The following is a 17,790-nucleotide window of genomic DNA, read 5'->3' on the forward strand; positions in this document are numbered from 1 at the left end:
AATTCAATTTTTATTTTAAACCCCCCATTTCTCACTAATCCATCTACGGATGAGGGATTTGACAATGTTGAACAGGTACTTCTTGGAGAGCAAGGAAAATAACCTTGAGCCAACTCTAAGACATGATTCTCACATACTTGCAAAACATAATGTAAAATTTTTAAATCTTGATGTGAGTATGTCCGAATTTTTAGTATGTAGATGGCTTTACTGGAAGCATGCTTTTACTTAGAAAATAAAACATCTTTTAAGTTAATGTAGAATAGATTAGAAAAATAAAAATGAGGTCTCAATAGAAGTCATTAGAAGTCGTTATCATTAGAAGTTTTTAGTTTTGTTTTCCAAAAATAAATCATCATGAATAAAAGGAACTACTTCATCTTTGCATTTCTATGTCTTGTTTCTGTATCATGGGTGAGCCAGGGCCCTGATTGTCGGAAAGATTTGTCTTCCGAGAGTCTAAATGCCCCCGTGACATTGCAGAAAGAGTGTAGATAATGCAAGGTTTTGTCGCTGATCTTAATTGTGTTTTATCCATCCACGCTAACCTGCATAAATAAAAAAAATCAAGAGATTAGTATGCTCTCTTCCTGCACTTCGTGCGATCAGGAAGATCAAAAAATCTATTGATTTATTTCAAATAAACATACTCTTGCTGGAGAACTAATCTGAAATGCGACAATAAAGAATTTTGTGAATGAGTGAAAAATCATCTTAAAAAAAAAATTAGATAAAACTTAGTCTTTTTAAATTTTAGTTTTTTTCTTTAATAATAAAAAATAAAAAAATAAAAAAATTTCCACATAGTGATAAAAAAAAAATGGATTTGACTTATCCTGGAGATATTTGGAATTTGCATTATCTTCCCCTAATTTTTCTATACAAAAAGCCAGATTTTTCATTGATTCTAGAGGATTTTGTGTGTTTTTCTAGGATATTGGAAACAAAATCCATTTTAGTGTTAATTTAGAAATTTTCTATATTAGTTTTTAATAGAATTTGTTTTTGTTGATTTCTTTCTTAAAAAAAAGAAAGTCAAAATAAATACCAAATTAAAAAAAAAAATTGATTTTTTAATTTTGTTATTAAATAAAAAAAAAATTGAATTTCATTCTTTTGTTTTTTTTATTTAAAAAACAAAAGAATAAAAAAATAAAAAATTCCTCACAAAATTCATGCAGGTTTGAAAATAAAAAACTGGAACACTTGGAAACAAATTTTGACGATCGATTTATCAAACATTTGAAGGATTCTATAAATGATGATTATCTTGTTTCAATAGCTTCAAGTTGGCATAACATATTTCTGTTGAATGCTTTTATATCACATACTAATATGCAGACCACAATAGATCTTTCTAATGCCAATCTTTTTGTCGAGCATATTTCATCTGACCCAAACAGGGAGTATTACTTTTCATGGTTATTTTAAGAATGGATTGATTTTAATATCATGATTAAGTCAATTTCAACACTTTGATTGTCCTTAATATGTTTTATTTGGTATGAAATTTTTGCGTAAGAATCACGAAGGAAATGGCCACTTCTTCTTGAACACACTTATGTTTTCTTTCTGCCAAGTTTTTTTTACAGGTTACAGGATAATCAAGTGGTCATAAGGAGATTACATTGTGACGACAATTGGTCTTCCAAAGACTAAATTCATGAAAAATTCTAAAGACAAATCCAACTCCACAACCACTACCTTGCACCTCCCTTTTTGAAGCAGATTTTGAATTCCACCAATTGTAAATCCATAAAGCATGACATTTCCATATCCATTTTTCACAGCAAGAGTTCATCTTCATACACCATGCATTTCCTTACATCCATTTTTGGACGCTTGAAGGAGCTAATTCTTCACTGCACATATCATGACATTTTCCACTCCACAACGATCTTTTTGTGTCATGATTACTTCCTTTTGAATAAAACTCATTCCCTTTCCATGATTACATTGCCTTGTTTTCCTTGCCATGCTGATCCACACTGCTTGTCCGTGAGTTCTTTCCATTTATAGTCCTACCAAATCTTTTTGTACAAACTCGCGTTGACTTATGTGGGATTCCTTAAGGCCCACCTTTCAACAAGTCTTTCCCCATCAACGTCAACACCTTATCTAGGAAATAGACTAGAGTTACTTTTGAGTACCTAGAGGCTTGCATGCCTTAATGGCAAGTTCTCTCACTGGCGATCATCGGAATACATCAATCTCCCTTGATCTTTAGATCTTGCAAGTGGCTCGACCTCAACACATCCATTCGCACTTCGTAAGATGTACTCAGGTACCTTGGCACTCATTGACATCAATGGTGAGTTGCCTCGCATTGGTTAATGACATACATCAATGGCCGGTAATCCAATGATTTCTATTCATGCTCGACATCGACACATTCATTCACATGGTTAGAATTGTACCATCGGGTTTGTAGCGCGTGAAGACTATACACTTTTTCACAACTTCCTCAGCAATTACAGTAGCATTCATTCTGATCTATGAGAGTACCACAATTCCATTGTCAGCTTTTCTCTTTTCCATGATTCAGCATCAGCAATTCAGATTCCTTCATCTCCCAGAATCCAGTTGCAACAACATCAGTCACATTTTCCTGATCCAGCAGCAACAACAGCTACATTCCTATTGCATAGTTCATCATTCTTGGGTAAGTAGAGGTATGTTGTTTTCTAATCTTTAATCATGAAATTCCTTATATGCTAATTTGAATATTTTGGAAAATTCCCTCACCATGCTACATTTCCTTTCATGAGCCATGTCAAGTTGCATGAGGACATGCAACCAATTCAGTTGAGGGGGGAGAACTATATTCACTACATATTCACTTCCATGATTCCATTTCTTCATCACACTACATATTCACTTCCATGATCCCATTTCTTCACCACTATCACTCCATTTTTTCATTTACCATTCACCAACATTTATTTTCCAATGATACTTTGTTGCACTTTGCTTCATACGCAATATTAGCATGCTTCATTAATATTACAAAAGGGCTTTCTTATGCACATTATGATTTCCAGTGAATGTTTACATTATTATTGAAGAATAGAGAACAGAAAATGAAATGAATGTTGTTAACACAAGAACCAACATTCATTGTATTCATGGTTGTCACACAAGAACCAACCATATTCATGGTTTTCACACAAGAACCAACCATAAGAAAATGTAAGTTTTTACTCATGTCTCTCACATATCCTGGAAACATTCATTATTAAAAGACATCATCATGTAAAGCCAAAGTTCAAGATGCCAAATGTTTTTAAAGAGACCCATGCATGGTTGCATGAGGACATGCAACAAGTTCTGTTGGGGAGGATGTTGGGACTCATAAATGTCATATTTTCATCCACTTTTTTCTTCACTATTCCTTACATTTCATCAGCCCATTACCCTTTTATCATATCATTTTCATACATACATTTGGGTTTCACCTTCTTATTTTCCATTTTATTCATTTTTGTATTACAAGTGAATTTATGATTAAATATTAGAAAATATACATATGTTTATATATATCTCAAGAATATGTCAGTTTTGTGATGTGTAGGAAATATGTGTAGAATTAATATCTCCTCCACCATATTAAGAAGATAATTATGCAAGCATATTCCTAAGGAGAAAATCATGGAGGATTTGGTTGGCATATCTTATCCAATTCCTAAGGAGAAAATCATGGAGGATTTGCTTGGCATATCTTATCCAATTCGTAAAGAGAAGATTATGGAGGATTTGGTTGGCATATCTCATCCAAGATATGTGAGAGATTTATGCAGGATTCAAAGGGATCATATTTTGTAATAATGGGAAAGTAGCTGAAGATGCTTGAGAGATTTGTGGGATCATATTTTGTAATAATGAGAAAGTAGTTAAAAATGCTTGAGAGATTCGTGGGATCATATTTTGTAATATTGGGAAAGTAGATTAGTGGATGATCATTATGAGTTTGTTACACATCCCATTGTATAAATAGGAGTACAATCTCCTCCATTTGTAATCGGGAAGTTTTTGTAATCTTAGAATTTTGGAGTATGTAATTTTAGAAGCTTAGAGTTGTAATCTTAGAGTTGGTTTGTAATGAAGATTTTGAAATAAAGGATCAAACTTCAATTTTGCTTCTACATGTATGTCTATTGAAGTGTTGTGTTGGTGGAGTTATGGAGGCCCCCCATGGCCTCACTTGCATGCTTATTTGTTTATAATTTATTTTATGTTTTTGTTTGATTTTAGCTTTCAAGTTTTGTTAAATGTTCTAGTATTGGAAGAGTCTTATTTGAAGGTGTTCTTGTAAGAGAACCGTAAGATCTCATACAATTATTAGATCTAGATTTATTTCATTTCAGCTTTTAATTTCTTATTAGATGTTCTAATGTTGGAAGAGACCTTGTAGAATATGTTCTTGTAAGAGAATCATAAATCTCAAACAATTGTTAGATCTAAGTTTGATTAGTTATTGAAAGAGATCTTAATGAATATGTTCTTGTAAGGGGACTTTAAGATCTTGGACAAATTAGGAATCTTTCTAGATCTATATATTTTAGATAAGCACTTCTAAGTTTACCTTCTCGGGTTGACATTAAATTAAACTCTACTTTGCATTTGCATTTTAGACCACACACCTTCCATAACGTATTGGCCTTGGAATAGAGAGGTGTTGGCAAGCTCACCCTCCCCAGACATTTATGGCACATCAAGTGCTAGTGCATTCGCCTCACTTCCTGTAGAGAGGAAGCCAATGATATAATGTTTGGATCCTGTGGAAATTACAATTCTTCTTTGCAGTAGCTCGAGGTTGATGATGGATTTAAGGTTACAAGAGTTGAGATAAATTTCATTGCATATATGTTGTAGGAATGAGGTCACCTCCACAGAGGCGGCCAAGGAAGGGGAAGCCTCCCCTTCCAGCCTAGCATGGGAAATGTAACGCCCTACGGTTGTCACGACAGACGGGCAGCATGAGTGAGTTGCACGACGTGTAGGCGAGCTACAGTTCGCGGTGAGCGAGGGCAACCGGGCGAGGGCACAGATGAGCTAGGCGAGCTACAGGTCACGCGAAGTGTTTTGGAAGTTATACGATGGATTTTTCATGGACAAACATATATACTAGTGTGGGCAGTCCGGAGTGCCCCAATCGATGGTCGGGCTGACGAGTGAACCAATGAGCGAGTGGGCGGCCATGCGATATGAGGATGGGCTGATGGTAGTAAAACATACATAGGCCGATAGTTATGTTGGAAAGGCAGGTCGATCGGGCGACCACACAACGAGCTGGCCAGCATATATATGAGCAGTGAGTTAAGGTGGGAAGTCATTCAAGCAACGGAGCTCACAAGTCAAGCAGGAAATGTGAAGAACCTGCAGTTGAAACAATGCGGATGCACCCGCACGACGGGTGAGAAACCGGGCAGACAGTTCATGAACGGAGGGCGACCCAGGTTGGGCACCGGGTGAACGACAGGTGGCCGGGTGAGAAGGAAACCAGGTAGAGCCAAATGTGAACAGAGGGCAACTAAGTAGGGTGTCGGGTGAATGTTGAACAGTCAGGTGAAACGCGCTGGGCGTGTGTGGTTAAACGGTTTTGGCAGGGCTACACGACAGGCACCTGTCGAGCGATAGTGCGACCAGGTGAATGGATGACCCGCTGGTGGGCGTGCTTTGTTCAGGTGAACGCTTGTGCGAGGGGACATGGAGATATGTCCACTGAATGGTTGAATGGTGAAGTGGAGCTTGGTGAACGGAGGTGCGACGAGGCATACAAAGGGCGCCCAGGTTATGTGACATAGACACGGGGAGCGCACCTAGGTTGGAAAAACGACACAGTTCATTCGACGACCTAAAGGAATGCATTCAAGAGCAAACGAAGTGTTGGGCAGAACGTGCGTCGACCGTTCAGAGGTGCCAACGAGTTGGGCAACCAAGCTTACTGATGAATGTAAATTTGGCTAAGTGTAAATTTGGGGTTTCCTCCAAGATTTAACTTGTAATTTGAAAGTTGAAGATTATATATATTGATATATAGGTAGACTCACATCGAGGAGTTGCCCCTTCCTTTATACTGTTGTGCATTTATACATGTTAATGATGTTATGATGAATGTTCATGGTTTTCATCGTGTATAAAGGATAACTTAATACTTGGTAATGAAGAAATGAACTAAGTACGAAGGTTAGGCGTAGTCCATGACCGTGAGTATTGGTGAAAAGAAAAGGATCGGTGGTGCCTTACCTTGCTATATTGCGGTTGGAAGAGTACTGCCAATGTAGGGGCGTGACAGGAAAGGTGATGAGAATTTCATCTAAAACATTTTTCATCACTATCACACAATGGTGGCTGAAGTGGAAGCTTAGGAGCTCAGGGTCACGTGAGACTGCATGTAGCCATTGGATAATATTCTTGGCCACCACTTCAGGGACCAAGAGGATGTTAATGTGCTGTTAGAGGGTAACATGCTTGACATGGAGTTTCACTTGTACCATGCCAAACCATCCTAGTATCGAGTTGCCAACCTTCGAGGAATGCAAATCCATCTCTATCTCTCCTTCTACTCACACGTTGGATGAATCCCCTTCACTATCTCAATCTAATAATGAAACTAAACATGCATGACTAACTTTTGCCAAGGTGTCAACATAATTATGGTGCCTCAAAGTTTGTTACAGCTAGATTGGTCCCCTCCAACAGCAAGACGAACCAAGTCAAAAACCATTGTGTCTCTTCTTTATCCTAGCCATCAGTGCATCCAACTTCATCTAGTTAGTGAACTTGTATGGGATACCTCCTTCCTGTTGACCCATAATACTACAATCCCTACCGAGTGGTCCATAAAGACCTTCTAGAGTGCTAGCTGGGTGGAGCTCATTTATCTAGGTATACCTTTCTATGTGTGTAACATCTTTTTTCTCTTAGCCCCTTCAATAGTTTTGGTTTTTTTTTCATCTAAATGTTAGGACTTCCAGTTTCATCTCTGTGGGTAAAAAGGAAGACCTCTGATTTCACCTTTATGGACAAAAGATTCTTGCTACCTCTCTAACTAATTTTATCTCTAAGGCTCGAGCCTTATGTTGAGATTCAATCCTTAGATGACTATAATTTTTGTATCACAAATGTAATAAGATGGATTTTTTACATTAAAAAAATCCATAAAGCTATAAAAACATTTTTGTAATAAAAGAAAACTATGTATCCATAAAGCTATAATAACATTTTTTAAACAAAGAAATTTATATTTATATTTATTAGATTTGCAGTTTTATCTTATTTAGCTATCCACACTTCACTCACAAGTCCACCTCCTTAATTATAATAAATACAAATTTCCAAGAAAATTGTAAATAGTAAATGTGAAACTGTTAATTTAATGAATATGAAAATTCAATGGATAGGAAATATGCTAGGTAAACAAAATATTATATGAAAATGGATAGAAAAAGAAATAATACATAGTAAGATTCTTAAGAATTTTTTGGATGGTAATAAATAATAACAAAATGTGAGTTTTACTTTTAAATTGGTTGGATATATCATTTAGGTTAGGAAATAGAAAGAGATTAGAGATATTGGTTGCACATAACAAATTACATTTAATATTTTTATTGATCATTATAGGTACAAATATATAGGACATGAAATTCCTAATGATAACTACACATGACATGGAAGCATTAATTCCAACACCCTCCCTTAACGCTTAGATAAAAAACATTAAAACACACATTACAACATTAAATGAATCTGCCACATTGGTCTGATATGGTTAGCACTAGCCCTCATATCCACTCTGAAATCTCACAGTTTTCGCTCTTTTATTCACCGCACTTTCGATCTTCCCACATGATCCATCTAAGACATAACCAATTCAGACCATCGTTTTGAAATCTCACAGTTTTCACTCTTTTTTTCACTACACTTTCGATCTTCCCACTTGATCCATCTAAGACATAAGCAATTTAGACCATCATTGACCTGTTTTGCAGAATTGACACTTCTCAACCTCCGAGAGTGCAACGGGCTAGTCTTGATATTGAACGATCTTATGGAACTCCCACGATCCATGAATCCACAACCCTACGCAGCGTTCATCAGTTATCTAGGATAGCATTATGGGTACATAATGCCACCATCCATGAATCCACAACCCTACACAATCTTCATCAGATTCTAGGTATATAATGTCTTGAGTAGACAATTCTACAACTTGACCTTGTATAAATAACTTGTATTGAGGCTCCGAGAAGGCTCACACTAACTTGACCTTATTAAGAACTACCTGTGACTAATTCTCTAACACAGATCACACCAATTTACCTTTATTAAGAACTACTTATGACTAATTCTCCCCGAACATAACAAATTACATTAATCTATTCAATACTTAACATATTCTTTAACATATTCTTTGTGGTTCTTTGTGGTTCTAGATAATTTGATTTTGTTTCACAATATAATAGCATACTACAAATTGAATGAACCCCATACAATAAAACTAAATAAGCAAAGCCACGATATTTTATTACTTTAGATCTAGAATGAGCAACACCAATTTTGGGTAGTTGTTCGGCAGGTCCTCCTTCTCTTCTCCCTTTGATTTTCCCTTCTCCTTCTTGGCTCCCTTTGAATAACACATCTCGATTTCCATCGGAAAATCAGGGACATAAAGAATGTGCAACTTGACAGCAAAGCATCTGGTAGGGATGACGTTGACCATCATATTCATGACGCTGACCATATTCTAGAAATCAGTGCAGAGAGTTCTGTAGAGAAGATGGTGGCGTTGGTCTCTGTCAATCTCCAACTCCGTTAATAATATAGTGTATAGTCCTAGTGATGACGAAGAACTTCCACTGTTTCTGCGACTTGACCCCATGAAGGACGAAGGTATTTGAGAGGTGCCTGCTCCGCTTCTGCCAATTGGGCCCATGGAGGACCAGGTTGTTTTAGTAGTGGTTGGACGAATCAGATTGATGGATCTTAGAGTGTAGTCAATTGGAGGCAGCAACTTTTCCAAATTTGATAATGGAGGAGGAAAAATAGCTTTGGAATTGACGTGTCCCTTTAACCGGCTTCCGGTTGGAATTTCATGGAGAAGCTTGTCCCCCGGATCAGTGATTGTAACCATGTGCACCAATTCTGCCTTGTTGGATAGAGCCATAGCTTTTGACAGAATGAATGGAAGGAAGCTAGTCAATACTTAAACCCTCGTACCTGCCGTATCTTAGCAGTCGTAAATCTCCTAAAGAAAACATATCTCTCCCTTTATATCAAATGCGTTGGGTTTCCTTCTTTTCTTTGGCCGATAGAGTTGAAGAATGTATCAAAAGAGCTTGTTCTGCGTTGACAGGAAGTAATAAATATGATCCGTTGGCTTTGAAAATGACGGCTCCGAAATTTCTTTCGATAAAATTGGCGGCCTTAGCAACTCAAGAAACGCACAAAGCTGAACACAAAAAATAAAATTTACGTAGGCACTCACAAACAATACATGAAACACTTGAGGATTTAATATTGTTAAATTGCATGATCACAGCCTAAGTGATCCAATGGGGGCATCAACAAGGGGAAATGAGAAATATACTACGAAATCACATGGATACGTTTCACTTTTCCATAGTGACAATATTGATAGCCCACAACTAGGATACATGTAAGGGAGGCCTACTACTCTCTCGTGAGAGATTCATGGTTCAACCAACTATGATAGCATGTGATACCAGGTTAGAAAATAGAGATGAGAGAGATTGTTGGCATATTAAAAAGAAATATTTTTATATTTTTATTGATTGTCATTATAGGATATAAATTAATAACTTCCACACATCTAAATTATGATGGCAGCTTATACATTAAAAACAATAATTTATTCCTCTTAACTGGTAACTCGTAATAACAACTATTCATGACATGGAAGCATTATTTCCAACACATATTGTTAATGAAATTAAATTAATTATAAAAAATATCATAAATAATAAATATAATTATGACATCTCACATGTTATAATTGTCTATTAAATTATTAAACTGCATTCTATATAAAAATTAATAGAGGAAAAAATAAATTTGTTGCATTTTTTTTCATTTCAATACTTTCAAGAAATAAATTAATTATGAAATAAGTAACTTATTTTCTAAGATACATATTTTATAGCTTAGGGTGATTTCCACATGTGTTTTTATTCGTGTTTAACATGGGCTTGAAAAGTGTCTCTTAAAATAAAATAAAATATTTAAAAAAATTTGGGTTGTAACCAAAAAAAAATATGAATATTTAGTTAGTTTTAATTAAAAGAGTTGTAAAATATTAGTAACCCAACTTCACTTTGGCTACTAGATTTATTGTTGATATTACAACCCAATGGAGTAAAAAATTCACTCACATTCACTTATAAATATTAAAAAATTGGTAGCCATCCAATTAGTATAATTTCATATCAACTTTAAAAAGAGATAAAGGAATTAGAAGTATAAAAAAAGTTTAAATTAAACATTATACTTTTCAAAAATATTTCAACACAAAACAAAAATTAAAAAACTATTTGAAAATCAATGTCAAATTATTTATGTTGATATACATAAAGAATATGGTAAAATAAAATATTTTAATTTTGTATATATTAAGATATTCAATTTTCAAAGCGAAAAAGTATTTCATTCCATTTTTAATATAAAGTTAATATGTGACATTCAAAAATATTCATAATAATAAAACAAAATTGATGTGGGTCATCAGTGTAATATTTTAATATGCATGATAAAGTAATAATTAGTAGAGACGACACCTCGACATATTTGATTTATCTAAAAAGCTATATCTATATATATAAATATATATTCTAATTATTTAAGGTGCATTTTTTAGTGTCTAAAATCAATTCAACATCTTCAAAATCTATTTGGTCATAAAATAGTGAGATTCCTTAAAATCATTTAACTATATATATATATTTACTTTGTTTTTTCTATATGTAATATTATGTTATTGCATATGGGCATCCAAATATTTTATTTATAGTTGAGAGTAAGAGTGAAATATTTTTACAGCTTCTCTTTAGTATAACAACATATAGTGAGATTATTGATGTCTTATAGTGTTTTAATTAAACAAATCAAACAAATAAGTTAATTTTTTTAAATATATTTGACCAATTTTTTTAAGATTTTTTTTTTCTTTTTTTCTTTTTTTTTTAACTTAAAAGGGATCAAATACATGTTGAGCATAGATAGAATTATACATCTCCTTCATACTAGGTTGTAGAATAAGCATCTAGCCTCAATGATGTATACTTAAAAATATATTGATAAAAAAATAAGTAATGTGGAAAATAAAAAATGCAGTCCATAAATAAAATGTCTAACTGCACATGTTATGCTAAATATTTTAATGTCAAATGCATATATGTATATATATATATATATATATATATATATATATATATATGACCATTTTTTTTCACACACACACATATATATATATGAGAAAAAATGGTCATTTTCAAGTTATATTTTTTTGGTCGATTTTCCTTCAAATCCAACAATGTTTTTTTAGACATACAAGTTTGAGATATGTATTCTATATAACATTAAAAATACATAAATAAAAAAAGGAAAATTAATATGTGTGTGTGGAGAGAAAGAGAACAACTAGAGATTCATTGGGATATATAAGAGGTGAGGGGATGCAGTTTCTTCTCAAATTTTGCATTCTAAAGAGGTTTGCACCTAAAAAGATTTGATCCCTCTTGGGGCATGGTAGATCCATAATTGTATTTAATACAAAATCTTGCTATTATTTTTAAAAATACATTTAATAAGTACATGTGCTCTCACTCATAAAAAAAAATATTACAAAGCTTCTTTATTGAAAGCTTAAATAATTAAAGTGAGATTGTTTATAAATATGTTAAAGTTAATTTAGATAAATATGAAAATTTTTAAAAATTATCTCTTATTAATTTATGTTTGAAGATTTATGTGCTAGGGTTTTAATAGGTGAGAATTCAAAGGAATATCTAAAGTAATTATTTTTGCATCTATATCTTAGTCTCAAGCAAGACTAGTCTTCAGGATATGATATGATGTAAGAGAAGGAAAGAATGAAAAAAAATAAACAAATACAAATTAAAAATTAAAAATCAAAGGAAAACTAGTAGAAGTTGACATAACAAATAAAAGAGAAATAAATAGCAAAAATTAATGAATAAAAAAGGAATAAAATAAATAAGAAAGAATTAAACCTAAAACAAAAAAATAAAATAAGAAGAAAGAATTGTATTAAAAAATAGAAAAAAAGAAAAAAAAGAAAAAAAAAGCAAATGAATAATAACCGATAAAAAAAAATTGAAAAGATAAAAATAAATTGAAAAGATAAAAATAGACAAAATAAAATAAAGAAATTCATAAAATAATTATAATAATAATAATAATAAATAATAATAAAAATAAAATAAAATAATTCAAATCCTTTTAACAAAATTCAACACAGATGTTTGTACAAGTAATATCAGCATATTGCATTTAGGTCACCACGTGTAATCGTGGAGCTAGGAGCCAAATGCACAATCCATCCCATTATATTCAACAAACATTTAATTTTAACTAAATAATGTTAGCATTATTCCATTATGCCATAAATTCTCAAAAATATGCATTTTGATTTTAAATTGTGTTCCTCTCTACCTCGGGAAGAGGCAAAATAAAACCTCGTAACTTTTCATTCGTTAATTGAAAATCTTGCCACTGTTTAAAGAGCTAAGAAAAAAGTAAATTAAAGCATGCAAAACAAAACTTTGGATTTAATCATCTAATTTTTGTACCGACTCATATTCAAAAGCAAATCCATTACAATAGCCCATACTGTCTTACGGAAAGGACTAATAATACTATTACATAATCAAATTAATATGTTATGTTTCAAAAGATCAAATAATGCTATTAATTTATAAATTAATATGTTATTCACATACGATTTGAGAGATATGGTTTTAATATAAGTTTCCTTATAATATTAAATCGTTAAATCCTTCGTGACATATATATTCAACCCAAATATAAAGTATAAATATATTCTTAATATATATATAGATACTAAAATATATTGTGGTATAAAATCTATATATGATAGAAAATATAAATAATAGGTGAACATTAATATGTAAAAATATTTATTAGTTCTCGTATTTTAGGAATTGAATTTTTTATTAACCATTATTAGTTTAGAATCGATATTACTAAATTATTTTTATTTTACTTAAAAAAATAATTGTTTAGCATTTGATTGGCTTAAAAAATTGTTTTATTTGATAGTTTTTGATAGGTTTCCTATGTGATCAATGAAAGTCACTCAATTTTCATGGAAATATTTTTCGTATATAGTAGTCAAAATAAAATTAATATTAAAACTAAAAATATATTTAAGTAGACTATAATCATATTAACTAAAACCAAATGAAACTAATAATATAACGAAGCTAAAAATAAACAAAAAATGATAACTAAACTACAAACTAAAAATAAAACTAAACTAAATTGTTTAACGAAACTAAAAAAATAAAAAATAATAACTAAACTACACACTAAAAAGTAAAACTAAATTAAATTGTTATAAAAATTAAAGTAACAAAACTAAACTAAAAAATAATTAAAATAAATTAATGTAATAACTAAACTACATTTGAATCTAAACTAAAACAACTAAAAGTCTAAATTATAATCATATTTACCAATGAAATTAATAACACAATCAAACTAAGAAATAAATAAATTAGTAATTCGACCTAAAAAGTAATAATATAAAAATTTATTAACTAGATACCAAAATAAATTTAAAAAATTATAACTACATTGATAATTAAACTACAACTAAAAAGTAAAACTAAACTAAATTATTATAAAAATTAAAGTAACAAAACTAAAAAAAAAATCATGTAGTAACTAAACAACATTTAAATCTAAACTAAAACAACTAAACATATTAACTAATGAAATTAATAACACAATCAAGTTAAGAAGAAAAAAAAAATCAATAATTCGACCTAAAAAGTAATAATATAAAAATATGTTGACTAGAAATCAAAACAAAATTATAAATTTAATTAAACTAAACTATTATAAAAATTAAAATAACAATATTAATTTAAAAATTGGGAAAAAAAATTATAATGATATTAACTAAAACTAAATGAAATTCATAATAAAATCGAGCTAAAAAAATAAATAATTGGAATTAAATGTAGTAATATAAAAATATATTAACAACCAAACAAAACTAAATTATCATAAAAATTGGAATATCAAAACTAAAATTAAAATTAAAAATAATTAAAATAAAACTAAAGTAATAAGTAAACTACATTTAAATCTAAACTAAAACAACTAAAAGTCTAAATTATAATCATATTAACTAATGAAATTAATAACACAATCAAACTAAGAAAAAATAAAAATCAATAATTCGACCTAAACTACAAACTAAAAAGTAATAATATAAAAATATATTCACTAAACATAAAAATAAATTTATAAATTTAATTAAACTAAATTATTATAAAAATTAAAATAACAAAACTAATCTAAAATTTGGAAAAAATAAATTAAAATCAAAACGATAACAAAATCACATATAAAACTAAAAATCAAAATAAAACCAAAACTATATTTAAGAAAATTATAATCTTATTAACTAATATTACAATCAAACTAAGGGAAAAAATAATTCAAACCAACTATAAAAATAATGATATAAAAATGTATGAACTAAAAAATCAAAATGAAGTTATGAAAAAAATTATTATAAAAATGGAAATAACAACTAAAAAGCTAGGTTATCTTACAAATAATAGTACAACTAATTTAAAAAAAAAATAAGTTGATAATTAAAGGTAAACTACATACTAAAAAGTAAAAATATAAAAAATATATTAACTAAGAATCAAAATAAAGCTATAGGTTAAACTAAACTAAATTATGAAGAAAATTAAAAATAAAATCAAAACTATATTTAAGAAAATTATAATCATATTAGCTAAAAATGAATAAAAATTAATACAACCAAACTAAATAAAAATACAAATTAAAACAACAATTTAAACTAAACCAAAAAGTAATAATACAAAAGTAAAAAAAAAAATTAATAACTAAAATTAAAGTACAAACTAAGAAGCAATTTTAAAAAGTAAATAAAAATAAAAATGAAAACAATAGTTTAAACTGAACCAGAAAGTAATAATATAAAAGTAAATCAAAAAATAATAATATAAAAGCATTAAATAAAAGAAATTAATAACTAAAATTAATAATATAAAACTATATTAACTAAAAATCAAATTAAAGTTATGAAGTTAAACTAAACTAAATTATTATAAAAATTGAAGTATTAACTATAATAATATTAGCTAAAACTTAATAAAATTAGTAACACCATCAAAGTAAAAATCAACAATTCAAACCAAGCTATAAACTAAGAAATATATATATATATAGATACATTTACATGTAAAAACAATTTTTTTTTACCATACACTAAGATATCTTAACATTTGCATTATTTGAAAATCCATCTCTCTCTCTTTCTTTATGGTATATTTAATAGATCACTTTAAGTTCTTTTACCAAATTTTGAACCCTCCCTTACAAGAAGATCATTCCTCGTTGTCCAACCAAGACTAGCTGACAAGATCAATTTGGAAAAGTAAATCGTGGTTTTCTTGAACCCTTGCTTCTTTTTGGGTGTTTATTCTAGTTGATTTTCTGTGAGTTAATCAACCCTAATTTGTAGGTTTGGCTTCCATTCATATGGAATGGAATGTTAACAACTTGGTTTTTATCAATTAATCACTTCCTTCTGTTAGTTTTGAAGCTTCCACGACTACCCATGTATATTGCTTCTTTGGAATTAAGTTATGCATGCATAGTTCCTATTGTTTCCTATTGGTTTCAGAGATTGATTTCCAGAATATGTTATTAAAATCATGTTTTACTCCGAAACAATCTTGGTACTTTACTTTCAAATAAATTAACCTCCTTCCTATTGATGTAAAGTTTAGACTGATTACACAATCTCTAAGCTACACAGACTTCCAGTTTATAGATATTCATATTTCCATTTATTTCCAAGAATAGTCACACATTTAAATTGGTTCATATAGTTCTTACACATATATATAATCTTGTTTTTATTGCCAGAATATCGTTACTGTATCTGGATTGTTTAAGGTATTCCTTCTTGCATCATTCGTTATTCTTTGTTATAACTATAGTAGCCTCTAAGCCACTACTTGAAATTAATTACCCAAGTTAGATACAACAAAGTAAATGCAAACAAAGTAACAGTACTTTAGTTTGAGTTTCAATACTTCCTCCATCTACTTCATACTACTTGCAGATAATGTACAGGCATGAAAATATATTTGTCTGCCAAATTTATACATCTATTAGATAATATTAACAAATACACATCTACTACTCATCTGCTAAATTCCTATAGCTAACAAATAATAATAATAGGTATGCATATATCAATTATCTTCCATTGAAAGACCAATTTACTGCCAAATGAAACCTCTCCACCCTTCCAATGAGAATTTGGAAATTACGTCCAACAATCCTCCCCCCCCCCCCAAGCTCCTCTTTATCCTTCAGATCGGTTTCTCAAGGCAACAGTTTTATTGCTTCAGCCTCACGACCCCAAGTCCAACCTACAATTCCTTTCTTCTTCCAGGGAAGATAATCTTAAAAGGGTTTTTCCACTGAACTCTTGTTCAGCTCAAGGAATATTTCTTTTTCCCCAACACCTCCCCCCCCTTTCTTCCCTCTCATAAGAGAAAAGAAGGTAAGGGAATAACTACTCCTAACTAATAATTGTCTCGTGAAAAGAGAGTTATTGAGGTTCATCGATAAATTCTAAGATCTTTCATGGAGACAGTGTTAATGTTTCTATAACTTAACTTAATTATTATTCATTATTAATAACATCATAATAACTAATTGTTTATCATCTTACTCAACCATAATAGTAAAAAGAAAATGATCAAAAGTAAATTAAAAGTCTGGGGTTGTCACATCTCTCCCCCCTTAGTGGAACACCATCCATAGTGTTCATTCTTCCATCTTCTCCTGAAATAATCCAAGATATGCCTCCTTCATAAAGTCTTTATTCTCCAATGTGGCTTCTTTCGGGCTCAAGTGTTTCTATTGCACTTTAAACTAGATTATAGCTCACGTTCGCAACATTACTTCTCTTTGATCGAGTATGTGCAAGGGCTCGACCAGAATTTATCCTTCTGGCTCAACCACCACAACTACAATTGTCATATAACTGACATGCACATAAACATGTTAGGATATTCCGACACATAGGAAATAGTTAAGTATAACTTGGTCTAGTGTAGAGTTAGGTAAAGTGCGTTTATTTACTATGTACTTTTGTAACTTACAATCCAACGGTCATGATATGTAGTGATCTGATGGTTCATTCTCTCCTCGGTATTACCGACACTTGATCCATCGTTTAACACCCAATTGGTCCATGATCTCTATTTAAAGAGCATGGAGGGTCATTTGTATGGTAACCATTCATGAGGGAAGCTTATGTAAATTTTCATTCTTTTATTAATCAATTGCCTGAAGTGGGCGCGTTGGCTCAGGTCGTGGATTGTTTCCCTCTTAGAGGGTTTTAACCACATCAACAATACTAGTGTATTGATTTGTGATCTATTTGTGAGCAGTGTCCTTTGATGTTCTATCTGGGGAACTTAACCTGTAAATTCCTACATAATA

Source organism: Pinus tabuliformis, chromosome 1_1 (assembly GCF_031772625.1).
Source record: "Pinus tabuliformis cultivar Carrire ecotype Pingquan chromosome 1_1, CPIR1, whole genome shotgun sequence".
Lineage (NCBI taxonomy): Eukaryota > Viridiplantae > Streptophyta > Pinopsida > Pinales > Pinaceae > Pinus > Pinus tabuliformis.